General features: G+C 49.9%; 1 long non-coding RNA gene across 2 annotated transcripts; it reads right to left on the bottom strand.

Annotated features, from left to right (window-relative positions):
* Positions 1–10,459: 10,459 nt before the first annotated feature.
* Positions 10,460–12,680, bottom strand: LOC109500928. 2 transcript variants are annotated; one of them, XR_002158799.3, is made up of 3 exons: positions 11,320–12,680; positions 10,705–10,911; positions 10,460–10,596 (listed from the first exon to the last, which is right to left on the bottom strand). It is a non-coding gene; the product is annotated as an uncharacterized LOC109500928 (long non-coding RNA). The 2 variants fall into 2 exon arrangements; XR_002158798.3 differs by having other exon boundaries at positions 10,830–10,911.
* Positions 12,681–24,969: the final 12,289 nt, after the last annotated feature.

The following is a 24,969-nucleotide window of genomic DNA, read 5'->3' as shown; positions in this document are numbered from 1 at the left end:
AAATGGGTTCCAGGGCCCAGTGTGGGCAAACCATAGACCTTTGAGGATTCAATGAGACAATGCACGGGCAGAACTCAGCGCGGCGCTTGGGAAATGATCGTTATCCGTTCCTCTACAGAAAGAGGGTTTGGTAGAGTTTGGATGAACTTTCCAGAAGCCCTTCCCTCACCAGCTGCGAAGGAGTCCTTGGTTGTCCTGAAACGCTTCCTATTAAAGGTGGTCTCCAGATGCCTTAAACCAACACGGCAATCCCTTATGTGTAGGGAGGGGAGGAGGCTCCTCCCCCAACAGCTGTATTGCCCAGGTGCTGCCTCAGTTTCCCCAGGATGATCAGTCCTTGGAAGTCTAAAAACGAAACCATTCAGGTCAAGTTCTCAGTCTGGCACTTGCTGACATGTGTCCTTGAATGGGGAGATTACTCAATCTCTGTGAGCCTGTTTTCTCTTCTGCAGTGGGGAGATTAGCACCGGTGCCTATCCTGTGAGGTGTCCATGAGGATAATGAAACGTGATAATCCAGGAAAGCCCTTGGCCCAGAGCCTGGAGCGTATAATGGCCTCAAAATATTTGCTACAGGGGCGTCTGGGTGGCTCAGTTGGTTAAGCGTCTGACTTCGGCTCAGGTTATGACCTCACGGGGTCGTGAGTTCGAGCCCCACATTGGGCTCCGCGCTGACAGCGTAAAGCCTGCTTGGGATTCTCTCTCTGCCTCTTCTCCACTCATGCACGTGCTCCCTTTCTCTCTTTCTCTCTCAAAATAAATAAATAAACTTTAAAAAAAATGTTTGCTACCGACTCCAGGCCCCATCCTTCATCTCACTGTATACCAGACCCTGGAGCTTTTAACCTCTCCGGTGCCAAGGTGGCTATAGCTGTGAGATTTTCCAGCTCCTGCCCAAGAAGCTGAGATCCAAAGACCCCCTAGCTGTACATCCCTGTACTAGAAGAATAGGAAAACATATTGGAGAACCAGACGGAGACCCTTACCCTCCTGGAAAGGCACTGACCCTCAAGAACACCAGCTGGTTTTGCCATCTAGCTTCTCTTCATGCTATTTTCGAGAATAGCTCCCTGATTTCCCCCCTGGAGAACCTGCTCCCACACTCCCAGTCCCAACACTTCAGATGGAAACTCCTCCAGGCTCCACGGTGGGACACGTGACCTGGGTCTCAACCAACCAGCACATTCCATCCTCTTCATCACAAGGATTGCTCCAAGGACCGATCATGGCCGCACAAGAACTAGTGAGTGCAGGCCTAGACCTTGGCCTGTGGGAGAACGTGTGTTCTTTCTGCTGCTTTCCTGCTGAATCGAACCTCAGAAGATGTGAATTAAAGCCAGTGTAGGTTTCTTCTTCCGTAAAATCAGCGTGTCTCAACTACTGAATCTTATTTTTTTAAAGCATATTTATTTATTTTTGGAGAGAAAGAGAGAGAGGGAGGGAGGGAGAGAGCAGAGGAGGGGAGAGAGAGAGGGACAGGGAGAGAATCCCAAGCAGACTCCATACTGTCATCGCAGAGCCCGACCTAGGACTCGAACTCACAAGCTGTGAGATCACGACCTGAGCTGAAAACAAGACTCAGATGCTTAGCCAACTGAGCCACCCAGGCACCCCTCTACTACTGTGTAATTTTAAATAAGGAATACAATCCGCAAGCCAAAGGATCATTTGCTACAATATGTGTGGAAGCCTTCTGCACACAGCAAAGTTAGACGCAAAACGTCAGTTAATGATATTATTATTTCCAACCCCCCTAAAGTCAGGCTGTGAGATGAATCTAAGCTACCATTTACTGACTCTCTTCCTCTGCATCACGTGGTTCACATACATGACTGGGTGTTACAGAATGTAATAGCACCAATGGTCCTTTGGGGTAGGAATTATTTAAGGCCCATTTTATGGATGAAGAAACTGAGGCTTATTCATTTCAGATGTGCCCAAACCCACACGGTCAGGGCACCGTGCGACAGCTTTGCTTTGTGTTACACGCTCATCTGACTGGAGGAACCGTAGCATATAACTCATGTAGCCCCCCAAGACCTGACCAGATTCTGGGTACAAGATGAGGTCACGTTAGCAGTTATACCCAAAGTTAGCCGAGTCCTGGCCCCTTTCTGCTCACAGGAACCTCATGCTATCCATCTTTTGTCCTTCTCTCTCTCCTACCCCAGACACCTGTATGAAAAAGCAACTCCCCATTCCCTGTCTCCTGGTGCGAATCACTCCAAGGGATTCCAGGTTTCAGAGATGGTTGGTTTCTCTTCTCGGCCCCTCCCTGCCTCCACCCTCACACTGTGACTTTCCTCTCAGCTCGTCTTAGTCCATGGAGAAGTAAGGTGCTTTCTGGCTCTCTTCAGTATATGAAGTATAATCCCTCTGGTATCCTCCTCCACCCTTGGCCTTGAGTGTCTCTCTAGGCAGCTCCTACCGTTCTGACCACACTCTTCCTCCTGTCATCTGCTGACTCGGGAAAACCACAAAGATTCTGCACTGGACCCCCTTCTAGTCTCCCTTCACAGGCTCTTCCTCAAGTAAATCACTCCTCTCCTGCCTCAGTGACCACTTCTGTGAGGACAGGTTCTAACCAAATCTCACGCCTCTTTTCAACTTCCCATTGAACTTCCATTTGGATATATATCCCCGTCACCTCAAAGCCTTCATGCCGAGAAGGGGTCCAAAACCTCCCTGACGATCAGCTCTCTCTCTTCCAACCCTCTACATCTGTGGGCATGTCTGTCTGTTGCCAGCTTATGGGAGGACAATCACAGCCAGGACTCTCCCCTTACTGGTGATGCTGGTTTCCTCTCTCTCCCTCCCCAGATTCAAATGAGGTGTTTTGTTTTCTGTTTTGTTTTGTTTTCAGATGAGGTGTTTTGCAATAGGGTAGCCAATGGCCACTCTGTAGCAATCCAACATCTCAGTGACTTCACGCGGTATCGGCATATTTCTCACTCTTGCTCCAGACCAGTGAGAAACTAAGGGTGAGGAACTCTGTCCCACACAACAACCCAGGGACCCAAGCCCCCTTCACCCCAGTGGCTCTGTCACCTCCTGTGGCCTTGGAGTCCTCCACTGCATTCTCAGCATCCCGCTAGCAAGTGAGAGACAAAAGCGAGTGGGATTCGTCACAGGAGATCTTTTAGGGGCCAAGCCTAGGGTCCCACATTCCATTGGTCAGAGCTCACTCAGGCCCCCACCTCATTGCGAGAGAGAATGGGAATATAGCCTAGATGTGTGGCCAGGAGGAGAGAATGTGGGGTTGGTGAGCACACAGCTGTAGCCTAAAAGTAAAGGCTCTCACCTTACCACCTCCGGCCCCAACTGCTATGGTTGCTGCTGAATGTGTCTTCTTGGAATCCCTCTCTCCAATGTATAATGCACACTGCCTCCATGGTATTTAATCTTAATGGAAAAACGAAGCATGTTTTGCCAACCATGGGTTCAGGAAACTCTTTCACTGTTCTTCACCGCCTATAAAATTCAATTCAGTGCAATAAATATTGTTTTAGCATCTCCTGTGCACCAGATTCTGGGACCACCTCTGTGAGCAAGCTATGCCCTTTCCCTGAAGGAAGTCACTTCCCATCCCTAAGAGGAAGTAGTCAAATTATAAGAAGGAAACAAAAAAGGCCCAATCTTTTGACCAAGGGAAGTTGACATCGATTGTCTCTGCTTACCCGGTATCCACTCCCCTTTACTCTGCCAATGGCACTCTGTTCTTCCATTGGGGAATCTCTTAGCTTGGGTTTCTGCAAGAGCAGACTCTGGGTGAGCAGATTCGAGGGTGAGTGGTTTACTTAGGAGGCCATCTCAGGAAACGCCAGCAAGCAAGCAGGAAAAAGTGAGGGAGGCAAGGGAACTTAATCCCACTGGGGAATTCTGAACCTCAAAGAACACGAACCTCAGGGCTTTCCCACCCAAGAGACAAGAGGGCTGGAGTGTGTAACACCAACTCCATCACTCATTGGTTGAGGGCTGCTCCTAAGCGGTGTTAATTCCCTGGCACTTCTGGCCAGTCTTGAACGTGTGAAGGTGGACCCTGGTGGTCACAGAAAGCCCTCAGGCAGAGAGAAGCAGATGTCAGCTGGAAATTGAACCAACATCTTCTGAAATGGGAAGGGCCAAAGGAATAAGGATGAGGCACCAACAGCATCTGTGACAGTGACCATCCTTCCCATATGGTCACTGGTCAGTGAGAGACCCTGTATTCCCCTGGTATTAGTTATGGTTCTGATGGGGGTAGGGAGTGGTTGCTCATGACCCAGGACAGCCAATCCGCAAGACTCAGTCCTGAGAATTCTGAGAATTCTGCTAGAAATGTTGGGCAAGAGATTGCTGAACCAAGATGATGTAAGCCTGGAGTTGCCAGGAGCCACCACATGAAGAAGGCCTGCTGGAAAGTGAAACCAACACGAATGAACCCAGAGCTGAGGCCTGACAACATCCAGCCACGTCTCAAACTCATGCCTTGGGCTTTTTAATTGGATGAAACAACAAATTCCCTTTACCTTAAGTCAATTTGAATTGGATTTCTACCACTGGAAATGAAAAGTAGTCCTGACTAATCCATGGGGCAATCGAGATTCTCCAAAGCAGGGTCCCAGTTCAAGTTTCTATTGCTATATCTCCCACAATTCTTCTACTCACCCCTGCACTGCTTCTAGGCTTATAACTGACCATTCCTCCCACGGATCGTGTTGATCTACATACTTTGTACCCACTCTGAACAACGTTCACCTCATCCCCACCACCAGGACTGTCTGTCTAAATCCTACCCGGTTTTCAAGGCCAAGTTAGGGTCGTGCACTCTCCAAAAAGCCATCCTGACTGCCCAAACCGCAGCTCTCCTCTGAGCAACTTCATTGCCATTGTCTGCACCATCCGTTTGGTGCTTTTCATAACATGGCTATTTCCATAAGGTTGAAGTGAGTCTATTTTTCCTGGCTCCCCCATCAAGACCAGCAGCCGTGTGTTTAACTGTTTATGTCTTTCATAATGCCCGACACGGACTAGTATTGTAGGGTGCAAAGCAACACCCTGGTGATGCAAATCCCTTTTTGGGAGTATCTTAAAAATAAATGGATGGTGAGGACAGTTGGCTGTGTGAAGAATCTAGAACACAAGCATTTCTTACTTCTCCATTTTGCCAAAGACCAACTGAGTATAATTCTACGGAGGGAGGCCCACTTCTCCCACACTGTGGGACACTTTTCTCACGCTGCCTTTTCCTGAGTGTCCCAGGCCACAGCTCACAGACCCCTTGCAGCCGATCCCTCCCATTCCTCGCTCTTTAAAAGGCTTTGTTATAATCTCTCCATGTTTTAAGGGTATTCACATTGATTGTGCGTGTGCTTGCCTGTGAGTGTGCATGTGTGTGTGTGTGCGTGTGTGTGTGTGCGCGCGCGTGCGTAGGCATTTCTCAGCCTCCCTTGCTGCTGGGTACAGACACATGGCTTACATTTTGCCATTTCGATGCACACACATGGGACTTCGATTTGGAACAGGAGGGATGCAAGCAAATATTTTGTGGGCCCAACAGGTTTGCCAGGCTGGAGGTGCCAAGGGCAGCAGCTTCCTACCAACCCAATCCTGCAGTGTGGCTCTGGGAGGTGTTCGTAGAGGTTCAGCCTAGAGCCCACTCCTCCAGCCCTTCTAACAATTCTGCGAGCTTCCCAGTGTCCTCAGCTACATCCCTCCCTGCCCAGAGCAGCTACGGTGATCTCCGTTGCCTGCAACTGTGCACGCCAGCTGATGCAACCTCGATGGCTTTCCCCACATCCCACGCACGTATCAAAGTGATGCGGCCTCGTCTGGCCGATGGCCGGCTTCAGTTCTTCCAGAGGTCAGAATCCCTGGAGCATTTGGATTTATCTGCTATTTCACTCTTGGAAAGAAGAGAAAGGGGGTGAGCAGCGAAACCAGATGGCCCTGGAAAATCTGCCCAGGTTCCTGGCATTCCGGAGGCTTTTCCTAGTGTGAGTGGGGATTCTCCCACTCACCCAAAAGGTGACTGTTAGTTGACTGGAAGGTTTAGCTAAATGAACGTAAGACCACTGTGTGTCTCCCACAGTTTTTATGGCATCAGAAAGTCAAGAGTTAAAAAAAAAAAGTGGAGGGGGAACCCCACCTCCCTTTCCCAGTGTGAGGCTGCCTCTGGCTCTACTCGCCAAGTTCCTCTGGTTCGGTTTCCTCTTGCTGGCTTCTGACTCAGCTAATTTTCCCCTTCTTTGGGCCTCTTGAAGACCTTTCTCAGCTCTCTCACCCCTGCTCCTGCATGGCTGCCTAAATCATATTTTCCCCCTGGAGTGCCTGGTAACTTCCCAATAAAACTTGACCATGTCTGCGAGGTCTGGGAGTCTGGGGCTGGGTTGGGCTGGGCTTCATCCTTCGTAAATGCCCTTTCTCTCCTCCCTGACCCTAAATTCTAAGGAAAACCTTTCCTCCCCCCGCTTCGCACTCTCTACTCCAGCTGGCTCCCGACGAGGTCAAGAATTCCCCAATCAGCAAGATGGGCTGCCTGTGTAAACTTTACGGCTTCTTTGAGGGGTGCTGCCGGGGACGAGGGTAACAAGCCATGGGGATTCCTCGATTCTTCTACTGCAGAAGCATGTGCATGCATGAGGCCACCAAAGATGCTCCACAGAAATTCTCACCATCGCCCTCCTAGTTATTCATTCATTAACATTTATTCCCTGGAGAAACTGTTCTGGAGTGAAACCCTAAAAGAGGGCAGGTCCGGGATGGCTTGCCAGGGTCTGTCATAGATAGGCTTTTGTAGAGAAGTCCTGGCCAACAGCTTAAGGGGAAACAAGGTCTCGGGAGGCCCCTGGCTGTCTGACCATGTGACCCCCTTGGCTTCGTTACAAGGACGTCCTGTTCCTCTTGGAGTGATGGCTCTATTGGGGAAGTGACTGTGTCATATCTGGGACAGGAAAAAAAGCTATTTCAAGTCCTGAAGTAATCGCTCACTCCGTTAGTGCAGCCTTTTCAGGAACTGCCTGGACAGTGGAGAAAGACCAGTCCTGAGGGAGGGTAACCAGAAGCCAAAGTTGCTATGGCAAAGGCAGACCACCCTGGAGGGAGAAGAGGAGACAGGCTTGCCACATCACTCCTCAGCTGAGACACATTTCTGGAGGGCCATGAAGTGATGACAGGTGGGAATCAATACACATGACCCCCAAACCAAGATGCAGAGGCCTCTCCACACTTCTAGGTCCAGGGAAGGATGGGAATGTCCTCATGCTCACAACATCCTTGGGTTTCAAAAGCGTACGGAGCAGCAGGCTGGCACCTGAGGGCTGGGAAGGTCTCTTCTGGACTGGTTAGTGTCCCCTGTGTGCAATGAGTGACTCAAAAAGCCCTATGGGTATATTTTCTTCAGGAATCCTGGGAGTTAGACCCAAAACTTAATCATTTCCTTATCGCTAGGGTAGAATGAGGGAAACACGGGTTATATTCAGAAAGTTCACGGGCCCACACCTAATGACCAGTCAGCGGTTTGGCCACCACTCTTTTGGAAACTAAAAGGGGGAAAGGCTGTACTTCTGGAAAGATTTGTCTGAGCACTGTAGGTGCTTGACACGTATTTATTGGAGGAATGGGGTCGTGTTTACGTGTAGCATTTTTATGTTAGTCTACGTTCTCAATTTCCTCGAGAACAGAGGCCCATACCTCTATGAGTCTCCGGTTGGTAGAAAGATTCTGAATCTAGATTTCACTTCTCAACAATCAATTAATCAATCAGGTTAATTTGCTTCACGGGCCTGACAAATAAAAAATAGAAGCAGTGAAAGGAAGAAGTGATTTACTACAAGTCTATAGAGCTCTTGGTTTACCTCCAGGAAACTCTGGCCTCACCCAAGGGGTCTCTACATTATCATGCAAAATCAAGAATAACATTGCTCTCAGAAATTCCAGGGCAGCTGCCATTTTGAGCATCTAGGTTGGAGACGGTAGATATTTGGTATGATTGCTAATGCTTTGTATCCTGTGCCCATGACAGACATCACGAATCAATCATTATAACTCTATACCTAGAGGCCTTCTCAGCACCGCATTCCAAGCAGCCACAACCAATCAACTAGAATTCACACAGAAAAAGAAATCAACTTGTCATCCTTATTCTAGCCCATGATGGTTTATGATACGTTTATATCCTAAATCTATCTGGAAATTCTCACAGTACTCTTTATAATGACAGTGAACACCAAAATTACAGAATTACAGATCTGAAAGGGACCTTAGAGATCATCTAGTTTAATTCAAAAGACACGATGAGCCTAGAGCATCTTATACGGCAAAGTGGGCCACTGAAGTCCAGAGAGGTTAAGCAACTTGCCCAAGCTTAGAGTTAACACCTTAAATGTTAACAAGCTTAAATGCTAACATCATTAACAATCCCTTATGTCTGTACAGTGCTTCAGAGATGAAACAGTACTTCTACCTGGAACATCTCAGATGATCCTTAATTCATTCACCCAATAAATATTTATTGAATTCCTACTGTGTTCCATTGTACTATGCTGGAGATCAGCTAAGTGCTGGAGGCACTTAGCGGGGCCTGGGTGGCTCAGTCGGATAAGTGTCCAACTCTTGGTTTGGGTTCAGGTCACGATCTCAGGTTACGATCTCATGATTTGTGAGTTTGAGCCCGACGTCTGGCTCTGTGCTATCAGCTCAGAGCCTGCTTCGCATTCTCTCTCTCTTTCTGTCTGCCTCTCCCCTGCTCACGTGCACGCCTTATACACTTGCACTCTCGGTCTCCCCAAAAATAGACATTTTTTTTTTTAGAGAAAACCAGCAGTTAGTAAAGAAAAAGGAAAAACGGGTTTGATTCATTTGTTATAGTTACGTGGGGAGCCTTAAAATAATCCCATGACCTGGGCAAGACAGACACGACCCTCCTCAGTCTTTTAGGTACTAGTGCGGATGACAGTTAAGAGAGAACATGACGCTGATTAAAAAAATGGTAGCTCTGGGATTCACACGATCCCTCAAGTTGAGTGAAGTCACTGCTCGGTGACACGCAGGGACCAACTTTGCAGACCCATCAATCATTTCTGAATCTACTCTCTCCCCCATTTCAGAATGCACAGGGTATGAAGAGACGGTCCTGGATCTACCTCTCTATTCAGGAAAAGGTGGTGAATTCTCTCCTGCCTGTCTGAACAATTTCAAAGGGGCTTTTTTTCTGCAGACCTGTGACCTCTGGCCCTGCAGCCCACACGGAGTGGCGAGGAGCACAGACATGGGAATGCAGAGTCCTGGATCCTGTCCCCCTTTCTGGCTCCAACCAGCTAGCTCATCTTGGACAAGTCACATTGTCTCTCTAGGCCTCAGTTTCCGCATCTATAAGGAAAATAGGTTGAGTCACAAGATCGCTAAGCCTCCTTCCCCTGACATCTGACAATTCTGCCCGCCCAAGGAAGAGACAAGCTGCTCAGCCATATTTCACCTTCTTTGACCAGACATCGTATGTCACAGCTGTCTCTGCAGCCCAGACCCACCAAGCAAACAGCAGCCTCACGAAAGGTAGCGAGGTCTAGCAAAGCCCAAAGTCCCAAGGTGTACCTAATCATGGATCCAACTGATCACGAAGCAATCAATTCCTCCTCACACGACATGGTTTCTTCTTCCTTTGCACAGCGATAACGGCATGATCAAAGGTGAAGCCTCATACGGAAATGCTTTGAAAATATTAAGATGCACCCATCAACAAGGGGGAGAAAAAGCTGACCTAGGTCAGCTTTTTGTTTTGGAAAACAGCATTTTGACAGAGACCTGTAAGGCGAAAGACAAAAAGAACTATACGAAAAACACTGTATTCTCATTAGAAATTGTTTTCGCAGGGATATGGATTAGTGATTCTGAAACTACGTGTATAGTAAGGGGAACAAATAAGTGTAGGAGTTGTAGACAATGGGAGCCCATGTGGCATTGTCAGAGTAAGAAGGACAGTGAGGAAAGGGAGGAGGCCAGGACAAACCCAGTGGTGCTGGATTCAAGTTGGAGGTATCGGCGGGAACTCGTTTTTATTTACATATATAGAGAGACAGGTGTAGAAATGTCGATATGTGCCTATACATCGGCTACTCTACATTCATATGCTTCCTAAAGCAATGACCCAGTAGCAAAGAACATACCCAGCGCCCAGAACTTGGTTTCCAAATACCATCTTCCCAATAAAGGAATCAGGGCTCCCTGGAGAGAAGGAACCGATTTTAACGCAGGGAAAAGAGCCTGAAGCGTTGTATATAGTGTCAGAAGGCAAGGTAATGGGAAACCAAATGGAAGCATGTCAAAAAGACACGGGAACCAACCCGAAAGAGATCCTAATGACCAGAGCTAGAACAATTTGAGCAACAATTTGAAAAGGTACTGGATTATAACTCAAATGATAAAATCGATGTCCCTGAATCCATCCTGATATAAACAAATAATTTAATAAATAAATAAATAAATTACCGGGAAGAGACAAATCTTTATAGAGGAATTCCAAATTATAGATGTAGATTCTCCCCCCTCCAGGGAGTGGGGTTTCAGTTCCCTCCCTCTGAGTATAAGCTGGACTTAGTGATTCACTTCCAATCCGTAGCATCTAGAAAGGGGAAAACAGTAACTTTACAGTGGAGAAAACTGGCAGAGCCATCCACCCATGTGATCAAGGTTAACCTCACCATTGATTAGTCATGTTGATATCACATACTTCCTGATATAGGGTGGAGCACGGGCACTTTGCTTCTGTGGTATACCTCCAGAAAATCCATAACTCGGGTCTAATCATGAGAAAACTTCAGAGAAGCCTAAATCGGGGAACATTCAATAAAATACCTAAAAATGCCAAGGTCGTGGAAAATAAGGAACAACAGAGAAAGCTTCACGGATCACAGGAGACATGGTGCCATATGGTATCCTGAAACAGAAAAGGGACATTAGTGGAAAAACAGGGGGGAGTCCAAATAAAGTCTGTAGTTTAGTTCACGGTGTTACACCCTCGTTAATTTCTTAGTTAAGTAACCCAGGGAAATGTTATCTGTAAGAAAGGGTCATTACACCTGCATTTAGAGGTAAGGCTGGAATTCTAGACCACTAACTGCAGGGTGCCACAGATGTGACAGCGGCCAGGGACCAGATACGCCACCGTTTGGAACCAATTCAGGGAGAGGACCCAGGTAAAGGGAGAGAGGCCTGGCTGCAAGCTACTGCCAACGAGGGTGGGCTCTGGAAAGCTGTCTGAGGCCTTCCTAGACCGAGTGATTTCTCAGTGACATTAACAAGCTTCCTGCAAGAAACCACTTGTGTTCCCTCCCTCCGTTCTTACCTCTAGGCAGTCATTCTATGGGAAGCTGTTTCTCTGAAAGGGGCCCGGGTTGTGATCAGAATCTATTGTCAGAGAGACAGACATTTCCTTCTCCCACGCGAATGCCAGGCGGGGGTTGGTGCCAAACGGTCACAGGACCCTCATTTTCTGCAACAGTGATTGCTTTGTGCGAAGGGGGCAAGATGCCAGGGCAACTGCTGGGGAAACTGCCTGCTGCCCAGCATTGCAGGGCCCCAAACGTTTGGGGAATTTCAGACCGAGGCCAGGGGAAGAAAGAGAACTTGACCGCGTGATCCCCGCCATCTCCTGGGAGTACTTGGTGAGACACTGCTCATTCCTGACGTGCAGATGAAGGGGCAACACCGGTGGCCCGTGAGCAGAGTCCGTCCAGAAGGGACAACGTCTGAAGCTGAGGATCCTCCAGAAAGCGTCACTGGGTTAGCCGAGCTTTTCGGGTGGAGGGGTTAATTCATTTAACTGCTTAACTTCCGTAATTTGGTTCTGATAGAGATCTTTTTAAAGCTCGTTACTCGCTCCCCCTGCCTCATTAAGCAGAGCTTACAAAATATAAATTAACCTTTCCTGGGTAGTCGAAGGCGGTCGTGATGAACACCAGTAATGCCACGGGGCTGAGACACAGAAGTGCATTCAGCATTTGGGACATTTGCTGAATGGGTGGTGATCTCAGCAATGGCCCTGAAAGTTGCTTTTCTAAAAGAATCCTTGACATCAGCTTGTTTTTCCTGCAGAAAAGTGCAATGCGTGTTCCCTCTTCCTCACAAAGGCAAAACAGAACATTGGCCCCAGAAGTTGTGTGACCTTGGCCAAGTGATGTCATCTCTTAGTGGCTCAGATTCTTCATCTATAAAATCAGGAATAATGTCATGAAATTAGATTATGCATGTTTAGAACACGCATGAGAAGCATTAGAACAATGCTAAGAACAGTGTCCACTCATCACGTGAGAAGAATTCAATGTGTTCATTATTCCTATTCGTTGATGAAGACAAGTCCTCAGATCCGGTCTATTCAGTCTATACATCCCTTTTGCTGTGTGCTCACCAACATCAGCTAGCTGATGGGACCCCACGGCCCTGGACCGCCCCTGGCTTCATGTGGCCACCTGTCCTGCTGATTCTAACCAATGCGGCTCACCTCCAGCCCGTGCCTTGTCTAGTACGAAAGGGCAGAAAGAGATTTCCCCGCATCAGGGTCCTCACTGGACCACAGGCCCTCTTGCAATCTATCCTGCGACGTCCGGGAAGGAAGCGCCCTGCAAATGTGCGCTCGGGACAGCGGCAACAGGCTGGCCATTAAACAACTGTGATGTCTGGGAGAGGAACAGAGTTGCAGGTCGGGGCTCTGGGCGCTTTCCCCCTGGATTGGAGGATGGGTGCAGATGGATCTAGAAAGCCCCCTCGGGAAGCAGGGGGAGGGCCCAGGACTTCAGGATTTGCGGGCGCTGGTTTTGGGTAGGGGGGGCGGTGCTTGGAGCGGGTCAGAGCAGTCGGGGTACCGGCTGGCCAGCCCCGATCACGATCACCCTTTCCGCCAAAGATCTCGAGAAACACATTCTCCGGCCTCGACGTTCGCCTTCCCACCGGGGATTTCACTCGCAGCGCTCCCAGCTGGGAGGAAGTCGGGCAGGACCGCACCCTCGGCAGCCTCGCCCTGCGCCCTGAGCCCTGAGCCCTGCGCCCTGCGTCCCGGGCCAGGCCCTGCCCCCACCCCGGAGGCTCCGCCACTCTCCCCGCCATTCACCGATTTACCGAACCCCGAGGACCCGCTGCTTCCCCAGGTCATCCCCGCGCTGCCCCCGCCGCCCAGCAGGGGTGCGGGTAGGCAAAACCGGGGAGGCCGCCCTCAGCCCGCTACAGGGCGCAGGAGCGCGGTTCCCACCCGACCCTGGGCACAGGCCAGAGCCCCGCGCAGACCCAAGACTGGGGAGACTGGTGCCCCGCAGTACCCCTCCCACGCGAGGACCAACCCCTGCGTTTCTGCGGCCTCCCTTCTCCCCTGCTTTGGCGGATGCCATCCTGCAGACGCCCCCCCCCTCCCCCCCCCACCCCCCCACCCCCCCCACCCCCCACCCCCCCCACCCCCCTCCACCCCCCACCCCCCCCACCCCCCGCACCTGCCCGACTCTGCCAAGGTCGGGAAGGAGCTAGCCCTACCCTCACTGCCGAAGCCCTGCCCCTCTGTGTTTGGTACCGCCCTCTTTCCTTGTAAATACGGCCGCCTGCATACCTGCCCCTACCCTGGCTCCACCAACAGTAACTCAATGAAGGGGTGAGCAGGGGGCCAGGCAGGTTTGGGGGCGCCCCTCTCCTGGAAACCTGCGATCATTTTTGCCCTCCCCTTCCTCTTTTTCTTTCTCAATATCAGTCCCTCTGCTCCCACCTCCTTCGGTCTCCGTTCCCTGCCCTATCCCTTCTTCTGGCTTGCTCTCCTTTGGCTGGCTTTGCCTGAAACGCCCAGAAGAGCTGAGAGGGCTCCCTTGGTCTCCCCAGAGCTTCTCCCGGCCTTCACTCTAGCTCCTTCTCCACTTGGCTTGGCCCATGTGGTCTTTTTTTTTTTTTTTAATGTTTTTATTTATTTTTGAGACAGAGAGAGACAGAGCATGAGCCGGGAAGGGGCAGAGAGAGAGGGAGACACAGAAGCCAAAGCAGGCTCCAGGCTCCAAGCTGCCAGCACAGAGCCCGATGCAGGGCTCGAACCCATGAACCGTGAGATCATGACCTGAGCCAAAGTCCGATGCTTAACCCACTGAGCCACCCAGGCACCCCAACCCATGTGGTCTTTTTTAAGGAATCTGGTCTAGGGGTGCCTGGGTGGCTCGGTGGGTTAAGCATCAGACTTGATTTGAGCTCAGTGACGTCATGATCTCACGGTTTGTGAGTCAGAGTCCAGGTTGCACAGCCTGCTTGGGATTTTCTCTCCCTCTTTCAGCCCCTCTCTCTCTCTCTCAAAATAAACAAATAAACTTTTAGAAAGTAAAGGAATCTGGCCTATCCCAACCTGAGCATCCAGAACTGCTATCTGAAGTACACCTCTGAATGGTCATAGGATTTTCTGGCTTTATCAAACACCCCCCCCCCCACCAATGTTTTCAAATGTCACCTGATGGGGCACCTGGGTGGCTCAGTTGATTAAGCATCTGACTTCGGCTCAGGTCATGATCTCAGGTCATGATCTCACAGTTCGTGGACTTGAGCCCCTCATTGGGCTCTGTGCTGACAGCTCAGAGCCTGGAGCCTGGAACCTGCTTCAGATTCTGTGCCCCGCCCTTTCTCTGCCCCTCCCCTACTCGCTCGCTCTCACTCTCTCTCTCAAAAATCAATAAAAACATTTAAAAAAATTTTTAAATGTCACCTTATGAATTAATGTTCATTTTGTTGGGTATGATAATGATAATGCAGTTCTATTTTTAAGTCACTATCTGTTAGAGATATATTTGTTGAAGTATTTGCAGATGAAATGTTCGACAGGAGGGGAGCAAGCTGGTGAGGGCACGGATAGGAGGGAATAACCTCCAGCTGAAGTTTCCTGAGATTCACTGATGGGTCCGTGAGGGTTCGTTATATACCTCATTGTCTACTTTCTCCTTCATAGAAAGTTAAAAAAAATATATATAGTGCTCTGGCAATCAAAAGAGAGAGAAATGAGTAAATAAAGAAAGGCAGAATGCTAATAATTCTTGAAGCAGGGTGATGAATACATGTGGGTTCGTAGCATTATTTTCTCTACTTTTTTGATATATTTGAAAACTTCCATGATAAAAAAAAAAAACATCTTAAACATTTGAAAAGATGTCATCTTATCATGGACACTTCAACTGTGTAAATCTGCCTCCTGCCCTTAGCACGCACTGCCTGCATGTTGGCAACAGGTGTTTCCTCAAAGGCGTCGTGGATCTGCTGCCTTCTCTCTCAGATGAGCACACTGAAATGCTCCAGAAAATGCCCCAAGGACTTCCTTGGCTGGGCAGTGCTGCTTTTATATCTCCATGCCTTTGCACATGCTGTTCCTTCCATCTGAACCACCCTTTCCTGACCCATCTACCTCTTCCTTAGCCTTGGCCCCTCTTCTGTCAAGCTTTCTATGATGTTCCCAGGCTTTGAGCCCCTACTGAACCTTGTACATGCCTCTGTGTTATACCATTTACCTTGAATTCCAATATTCGCTTATATGCCTAGCTTAGACTTTTAGACTTTTAGGTACTCAAGAGCAGAGATTTTTTTTTTATGCTTATTTATTCATTTTGAGAGAGAGAGAGAGAGAGAGAGAGAGAGAGTATGTGAGCAGGGGAGGGGGGAAGAGAGAGGGAGAGAGAGAATCCCAAGCAGGCTCCAAGCTATCACCAAAGGGCCCAACATGAGGTCAATCCCATGAGCTGTAAGATCATGACCTGAGCCAAAATCAAGAGTTGGACACTTACCCGACTGAGGCGCCCAAGCACTCCAAGAACAGAGATCATTCTTTATTCGACGTTCCATCATCATGACTTCAAATACCATCTGTATACTCATGACTCCCAAATTATTTTCATGAGCCAGATTCTCTTAAGCACCAGAGCCATAGATGCAGGTCCAGATGCCCCCTGAACTTCTCCCCTTGGAGGTACTAGGCCCCCAAAATTCAGTGAATCCCAAACTGAACATGTTCTCTTGCCCCAAAATTTACTCCTCCTGTTATCCTCAGCAGGTGGACGGGGCCGCTCTCCATCAGTCACTGAACCCACACATCTGAACTTCGCCCTGTACCTCTCCTCCCCTTCACCTCCACACCTGGCCAACTTCCGTTTTTCTATCAGGCTTAGCTTAATCGTCACTTCCTGCTTGAACCTCCAAGTCTAGGTACGGGACTCTTACTGAGAACTTCTTTACCACCCTATGAAATGGCACTTGGTGCCAAATGTTAGTTGCCTCATCTTCCCCACCGGCCGGTGAAGCTAGGGCCCATGCCTGTCTTGGCCATAGCCATCTCCCCAGCACCTGATGCAGGGCTCGCATGTAGGACATTTAACCCATATTCACCCAGTAGTAAACTGTGTATTCATGGGACCTAGCACATAGCTCAAAAAATATTTGTCGAATGAATGAATGAATGAATGAATGATTTTACAGCCCCTAAAATCAAACAAGCAAAAGAATTGGGTTCTAAAAAGCAGCCCCTGGTTGCTCCTGAGTGGCTCGGTCAATTAAGCATCCGACTCTTGACTTCAGCTCAGGTCATGGTCTCATGGTTCATGAGTTTGAGCCCCCACGTCGGGCTCTACACCGACAGTGCTGATATCTGGGAGCCTGCTTAGCATCCTCTGTCTCCCTCTCGCTCTGCCCCTCCCCTGCACGTGCACACGCTCTCACTCAAAAACAAACAAACGCTTCGTAAAAATGAATAAAAAATGAATAAAAAGCAGCCCAATGCTCATAAACAGCATTGAATCATGAAACTATGCTCCCAGGAAACTTTTTTGTTTTAATGTTTATTTTTTTTTCAACGTTTATTTATTTTTTTGGGACAGAGAGAGACAGAGCATGAACGGGGGAGGGGCAGAGAGAGAGGGAGACACAGAATCGGAAACAGGCTCCAGGCTCCGAGCCATCAGCCCAGAGCCTGACGTGGGGCTCGAACTCACGGACCGCGAGATCGTGACCTGGCTGAAGTCGGACGCTTAACCGACTGCGCCACCCAGGCACCCCTTAATGTTTATTTTTGAGAGAGAGCGCGCGCGCAGGTGGGGGAGGGGCAGAGAGAGAGGGACAGAGGATCTGAAGGTGCAACAGAGAGCAGAGAGCCTGACTCAGGGCTCGAACTCACGAAACCACCAGATCGTGACCTGAGCCGAAGTTGAGTGCACTCGGGCGCCCCCCCCAGGAAACTTTAGACAGACAAATTAGCACATCCACTCCTCAAGGCTGCCCTACACCAAAGGTCAACTCTTTTACTTAAATGAGTCTTTAGGCCCTCTTCTCGTAGTGAACCATTAGAAATAACCGAGGCACTAGGAGGGTGAAAGCTCCCCATTTTAGTGCATACTCAGCTGGGGAAACTAAACACGCATGTCGAAAAATCGAAAGCCAGATCCTGACTCTGCCCCTCCCTCACCTCCTTCATGTTTAACTTTTCCTCCCTATTATCTTCCAGGACCGTAGAAAGACTGGCTGAAGGCTGTAAAACAGAAGCTATGTAAATAAGGGAAGCATCTGATGCTCTGGTGCCATTTAAGGCCACAGCTGTCCCGCAAAAGCCACGGGCGCTGCTGTTGAGTCAGGTGGCTGGGAGGGCCGACGAGGGGGGGGGCCGAGGGGCCCCTCTCCTTAGCTGTCAGATGCCTGCGGGGGCACTGAGGCCCTTCAGCTTCTCCATTTGTCTTTTGCAGCAGAGCCAAATGCTCGGGTCTCTGGGGACCCGGACAGGCTGCTGCAATTTTTCCCAAGGGTTTCAGCTCAATCTGGGCGAAACCTTGAGAAACCAACAGGGAAAGAGCCATCCGTCAGATGCAATTCAAGGCAGCAAAGATTTATCGGGCATGCACATACATGAGTCCTTGGAAGGAATACTAAAGAAGTCTATGTCCCCGATGGTGCCCTCAAGGGGCTGAGCCCCGTGGAAAAAATACAGAGCGAAGCACGTGAGGAAAAAAACCAGGGGACGCAGAGGCAGCAGGTCATCAAGTGCCACATTACGCGGTTCAGGCTTTGCGAGGATCAAAGAGGCAAAAGAGTAATGTGACCAGGAGAAAGCAAGTAGGGCCTCGTTGTAATATCTGATGTCAGATGCCCGCTCGGGGCCAAGTAGCACATATATTAGCACTTGGTCGTTACAAACCTCATGAGATAGGCTCCGAGAGGCTAAATAACTTGCCCAAGGTGACAGAGCTGGTGAATGGCGGGCCCAGGGTTCTAACTCTAACCTCAAAGCCTGTGTTCCTGACCACCACACATATATGGCCTCAGAAAGGGTATTATTATGACTGAGATCCTGAGCTGACACCTTCACACATACCGTTTTGTTTTTTTTTTTAACCATCACGCTATCCCGAGGAGGGAGGTATTACCACTCCCACCTGACACTCGGAAAAACTGAGGCTCACAGAAGTTAATGTGCCCCAGGGAAGGGGGAGGACCGGGAGACCCCTAATTGCCATGCCATTCAAGCTAATTCAGATAACTTGTGCATATCCATTCTCCACCCCACCCCCACCCCTGATTTTTATTTGAGCCACAAAGATTCTAGAAACACAAAGGTACCATTTTAGGAGTTGGCCACATTCAGATACTGTGAATGATGAGCTGTCTTTCAAATACGAATTGATAAGCAGTCTTTTTGCAGCTCAGTAATCCACCCCGGGAAGGAAGCACAGCCTCACGGGGACTCACTAATGACCAAGGTCGTATCCCACCAGGTCCACACTGGCAAGTATCACCATGAAGTATGACGGCTGAGCCTTTGGAGAGCACGCTTTGTATCACGCACTGTTGCGGTTCCTTGACGTTTTCCGACCGCCACCAACTTTTGTTGATCGTTTCAAACACCGCCATATCCCCGGGCACAGTGCCAACCCTTCTCTCCACGAATCCCATTTTGTGGATGAGGAAACTGAGGGTCAGGGAGGCTAAGTGACTTGCTCCAGATCATGCAACTGGTCAGTTGCAGAGCCAGATTTCCTGCCCCCGAGGCCAGAACCTGAGCTTCCATCATTCTCAGTGACGGTTTGCACCTGAGTGGACAGTAAGGCTCTTCTTCAATTTTTGAAAAACTTAAAGCTGCAAAGGTGCCCTTTGTTGATACAAAAATGCACAAAGGGGTATTTGTCCATCTCGTTGATGGACAAACCTTTGTAATTTTTTTTCAATGTTTTTTTATTTATTTTTGGGACAGAGAGAGACAGAGCATGAACAGGGGAGGGGCAGAGAGAGAGGGAGACACAGAATCGGAAACAGGCTCCAGGCTCTGAGCCATCAGCCCAGAGTCTGTCGCGGGGCTCGAACTCTCGGACCGAGAGATCGTGACCTGGCTGAAGTCGGACGCTTAACCGACTGCGCCACCCAGGCGCCCCCAACCTTTGTAATTTTTGATGAGTAACCTAATCTCTCTGGGCCTCAAGCCCTGTAAAACATGGGTAAAATGGCTTCCGCACCCTAAGGCTGTTATGCGGACTAGGTGAGATAGCATATAAAACGCCTAACATCAGGGGTGCCTGGGTGCCTCAGTCAGTTAAGCGTCCGACTTCGTCTCAGGTCATGATCTCAAGGTTTGTGAGTTCGAGCCCCACGTCGGGCTCTGTGCTGACAGCTCGGAGTCTGGAACCTGCTTCGGATTCTGTGTCTCCCTCTCTCTCTGCTCCTCCCCTGCTCACACGCTGTCTCTCTCTCAAAAATAAATAAAGATTTTAAGAGATTAGAAAAAAAAAGATACAACGCCTAACATCATGCCTGGCATATTGCCAGCACTCGATAAATGATACTTATTAGCAGTGGCGATATTGATTGTCTACTGTTTCCCAAGCTGTGTGTTATAAACAGTGTTTAAAATAAGATTCTGACATCATATATGGAAGATACATACATACATATATATGTATATGATTGGAAGTATACGGGCGAGCAGTCTAGAGTGACATAAACCAAAAGAGTAACAGTAATTATAGGAGGTTTTCATTTCCTTCTGCATCTGCATACATTTCCCCAGTTTTTCTATAAAAACCATGACCGGATTGCTTTTGTAATCAAAATAAAGAAAATCTTGGGAAATCCATTGGAAGTGCATTTCATTTTGGAGTGAGAGGAACACCGTATGTCAAAGAAGCCATGAAAGTTTGAAACATTTTAAAAGGTGTACTAGCTTAAAAGCCCCAGGAGGGAAGAAGTGGCTTTTCCCCACAAAGCTGAGCAAACCCAGCTGCCTTCGCCAGCAGTTGCTGTGACCCCTGGTTCTGGAACGAGACACTTAGAATGGGAAGAGGAAGGCTCTCCCATGGCAACCGCGCATCTGGTGGCTGAAATCTCCTCTTTAGTTGTTCTGAGGCCAAGCCCTGCCGGACCCGGCGCCCTCCTACATCCTGTCACCCCTTCACCCTGACGCGTGCATCCTTCCCGGGTGGGTGGCCACCTCTCACACCGATGCAGATGCAGCAGCAGCAGCAGCGAGTGGCCGTCTGCAGCTCTCCCCGCCTGGGAAGGCAGGTCCAGCTGCTGAGGGGGGACCCACCTGGGCCGGCTAGATAGCAGCTTCCGTGGCCCCAAAGGGTAGCCTCTGAGAAGGGGAGCTAAGAGAAAAGGACGTGGCAGAGCAGCGCGGGGTGGGGAGGGAAGGGGTCCCGCCGGAGTGCTTCTGCTCCCCAAGGAATCTCCCATGGACTGGGGTTGGGAGGGGGAGGGTAACTGGGAACTCGATCTCGCAGACGGAGTGTTGGGAAGTTCAGAGCCTCGCTCAAGTGCCACAGCTAGTGTGAAGCGAAGCACGCACTGTTTCAGGCGGCACCGGAGCAAATGTTGCAAGAGCGGTGAGGGCTGTGGCAGATGGCGGGGCGGGGGGGGGGGGGGGGGGGGGGGAGGGTTAGCGAAAACAGGGCCAGCTTTTCAGCTCCGGGTGGGGGGGGGGGCGGGGGGGGGCAGCTGTGCCGTGCCTGAATGCGGGACCCACCAGGGCCGGCCGCGTCTTCTGGCTGTTCTGTGAAATGTCTCGGTTTCTGAATGTTGGATTCATTTCGTCTTAGTTAGATGAAAGCATCTGAGTGCCAGCCAGAACGCTCCTCCAGGCCGGGTGTGGCCGGCCAACTTGCACCCTCGGCCTCGGGGGTCGCCTGGGTCGCCCAGCCTGCCCAGTCGTGCCATTCGCGCGCGCGCTGTGACCAGGGGGTTTCAGGCGCCCCTGGAGAAGAGGGGACACTTCCCATTGGGCCGGTAACCCCAGAGAAATAAGAAAAATACCCGGGTTTTCAGATTACCGGTGCCAGAAGATGGGCTAGGACCAAATTCGCCAGGAGAGCAGGGAGCTGGATTTGGTATCTAGGTCTCTCTGACCACAGCCCCTTTATTCGTGTAGGCAGAGCCGGTCAGCAGACATTGCTTCAGGGATGACGATACATCCACTTATACCGGGCGAGATCCTGGGGATAAAGTCAGGAACAGAACAGAAAGAATCCTGCGGCATAGAGTTTACAGCTGAGAGAGGGGAGGCCAAAAATAACCAAGGGCCTGCTCCCCTGGGGGGGGGGGGAAGGCCCAGGAAGAAAAGCTAAGCAAGCTAAGGCAGACACAGCACAATGAAGGCCACACTGGTCATGAAGGCCTTCTTGATCAGGTGAGACACGGACAGAGACCCGACTTCATCGAAAGCCATGTGGGTTTCTGGGGAAGAGCAGGCCAGGAGCAGTAGGTGCAGAAGCCCTGAGGCGCGGGGACCTGTGAGGCAGGAGGGAGCCCTGAGTCAGTATGTAAGGGGCAGAAAGGAGAATATGAGGAGACGAGGTCGGAGGAGGTAAGCAGAGGGAGGAGCGCGCTCCGTCATGTAGGACCACGTTGGCTGTTGTCAGGACAGGTCCTAGGGATGAGACAGGAATGAGATCTGCCCTCAGCCCTCAAAGCTTGCAGCTTGACCCCATGACCACTGTATCCTGCTCCGATCCACCTGTATATTCCTGGCATCCGGAATTCTCCTCACATCCCCATTGGCCTCGGTGCCATTTGGCTGCAGGAGGGACGCTTCAGGGAACCCACTCAGCACAGGGCCACTCTCTGGATCCGGATCGAGAGGCAGCGAGAAGGGAAGGCATGTGCTGGCTGCCCACCGTAGGATCGGACACGCGAGACTCCATGGTGAAATGCGCACCCCCGCTTCACAGGCTGACACGGGGACAAGAACCATTACCTTCCATTAGGTCCCAGAAGTGCTTTTGTGGTCGTGTATTCGTGCAACAGGAATGTATTGAGTGACTGCTGAGCACTGAGTCCTGACTAGGACTTGAGTAGCCACACGTGAAGGGGACGACCATCCCCACCACAGAGCCCCCAGGCCCGAGGGGATACAGACGAGCAAACGGGCCACGCGAGCACAGCAGGTAAGTTCGGCGATGGGGGCAGAACAGGAGACACTGGGCCGGGTGTGCTGGCAAATGTTTGACGACTGGCTCTCTGGAAAACTATGCGTGGGTTTATGAATTTTACTGCTATAAAGGATGCACAGCACATAATATGCCAATAATAAAACATACCGTACTCTTTATTATAAGCTTCATACAACCAAAATGGGTTTTCGCAGAATGCTTTTGTTGATTTTTGCTAACACTGGGGTCTGGAGCCAATCTATCGTTGGAACTGAGGAACAGGTGTGGTTCCAACAGAGTATTTGCTGATATTCTTGTTTATGCTAATAAGAAAGAACTGAGATAAAAAGGTGTGTTGGGATTTCACTTATTTGTCAGTGACGGGAACAACTTCTTTGCCGAACTGGATGGTAGTTTTTAAATTACCAAATGCTGGGGCGCCTGGGTGGCTCAGTCGGTTGAGCGTCTGACCTCGGTTCGGGTCACCATCTCACGGTTCGTGAGTAGGAGCCCCGCGTCGGGCTCTGTGCCGACAGCTCAGAGCCTGGAGCCTGCTTCGGATTCTGTGCCTCCCTCTCTCTGCCCCTCCCCTGCTTGTGTTCTCACTCTCTGTCTCTCTCTCTCTCTCAAAAATAAATAAACATTTAAAAATAAATAAGTACCAAATATCTCCTCGATTTTTTTTTTAATTTTTTTTTCAACGTTTTTTATTTATTTTTGGGACAGAGAGAGACAGAGCATGAACGGGGGAGGGGCAGAGAGAGAGGGAGACACAGAATCGGAAACAGGCTCCAGGCTCCGAGCCATCAGCCCAGAGCCTGACGCGGGGCACAAACTCACGGACCGCGAGATCGTGACCTGGCTGAAGTCAGACGCTTAACCGACTGCGCCACCCAGGCGCCCCTCCTCGATTTTTTTGTGCAACTCACAGTGCAATGGCTACAAACACCCTTTCAAGTTTAATCTGCATTTTCTCCATCACGTCCTTACGTTTGGACAATCAACAATCCCCCATTTAGAGTATTTGCTGTTTTTCATGGTGTAAATATACACACAAAGGCTGATTTCAAGCTGTCAGTGTGCTCTGGTCTGAATATTCGTGTCCCCCCCAAAATTCATATGTTGAAATCCTAAGCCCCAAATTGACTGTGTTAGGACGGGGGGGGGGGGGGGGGGCTTTGGGAGGTGGTCAGGTCATGAAGGTGGAACCCTCAGGAATAGGATTAGTGCCTTTACCCAGAGGCTCCTGAGGGATCCCTTGCCCCCTCTACCCTGTGAGGATGTGGGAGAAAGAAGGCACTGACTCTAAACCAGGAAGGGGGCCCTCACCAGAAGACAACCAGGTTGGTGCCTTGATCTTGGACTTCCAGTCTCCAGAACTGTGAGAAATATATTTCCGTTATTTATAAACGACCCAGTCTGATGGATCTTATTATAGCTGCCCAGACAGACTAAGACCCAGTGTAATATACTAAACGAAGATTCGGGAAGAGGTGCCCAGTCGCCTACCAAGTATATGGTATTTTCACCATGGAGATGCATGAGACATAACTTCAAGAGCATCGGCAAAAGCAAAAGGTGCTAAAGCAATTAGGAAATGGTGAATGTTTAGTATGTGTTACCATATGTGAATTCTTAATAATGTCCGTGTTTAACAACCCAGCTCGCAAGATTCCTGAAAATGGAAGGAACAGTCCGTTCTTTCAAAGCGCAAACTGTAGGCAGTCAGGCCAGCTGAGACCAAAGGGGCGGGGCCTAACAAGGCCCAGTGGGCCCCTGTGTTCAGGCTAAGGAAAGGCCTAGAAGGGGAAGATGTCTCAGCAGCTGAGCAGGGAGAGTATTATTGAGAGAGAGTTATTCTCTTTACAAGGAATTGATTTGGCCTTGAACTGGGGCAAAAGTCCTCCAAGTCCAAGGCATGCTGCAGCCCTGAGGCTTTAAAGGAAGGGGGAGGGGGCGCCTGGGTGGCTCAGCTCATTAAGCATCCAACTCTTGATTTCTGCTCAGGTTGTGATCTCACGGTGGTTCATGCGCTCCAGTCACTCTGTGCTGTGTCTTTCTCAAAGTAAATAAATACTGGGGCGCCTGGGTGGCTCAGTCGGTTGGGCGTCCGACTTCGGCTCAGGTCATGATCTCACACTTCTTGAGTTCGAGCCCTGCATCAGGCTCTGTGCTGATAGCTCGGAGCCTGCTTCAGATTCTGTGTCTCCCTCTCTCTCTGCTCCTCCCCTGCTCATGCTCTGTCTCTCTCTGTCTCAAAAATAAATAAAAACTTAAAAAAAAAAATTCTCTCAAAGTAAATAAATAAACTTTAAAAAATAAATAAAGGAAGGGGGAGGACTGTGCGTGACGGTGGGAGGGGCTGGGAGCTCCCAGGGGATCCAGGTGGAGAGGGAGGCAAAGGGCAAGGAAGGGTGAGCTGAGTTCAGTGCTGGGCATGGCACAAGGGGACCCAGCCCTAGAAACTCAAACTTCAGGAAAAGCCACACCACAAAGAGGAAAAACACTTGAAGAGTTTAAGTTCTTGTGAAAAATGCAGTGAAGAGACTGAAACTTGTGTCAGGGTTCATGCCCACACAGGCCCAGAAGTGAGAGAGCTC

The sequence above is a fragment of the Felis catus genome, chromosome B3 (genome assembly GCF_018350175.1).
Source record: "Felis catus isolate Fca126 chromosome B3, F.catus_Fca126_mat1.0, whole genome shotgun sequence".
Taxonomy (NCBI): domain Eukaryota; kingdom Metazoa; phylum Chordata; class Mammalia; order Carnivora; family Felidae; genus Felis; species Felis catus.
Note: the sequence above shows the minus strand (reverse complement) of the source record. Positions and strands in the feature narration are given on the sequence as shown.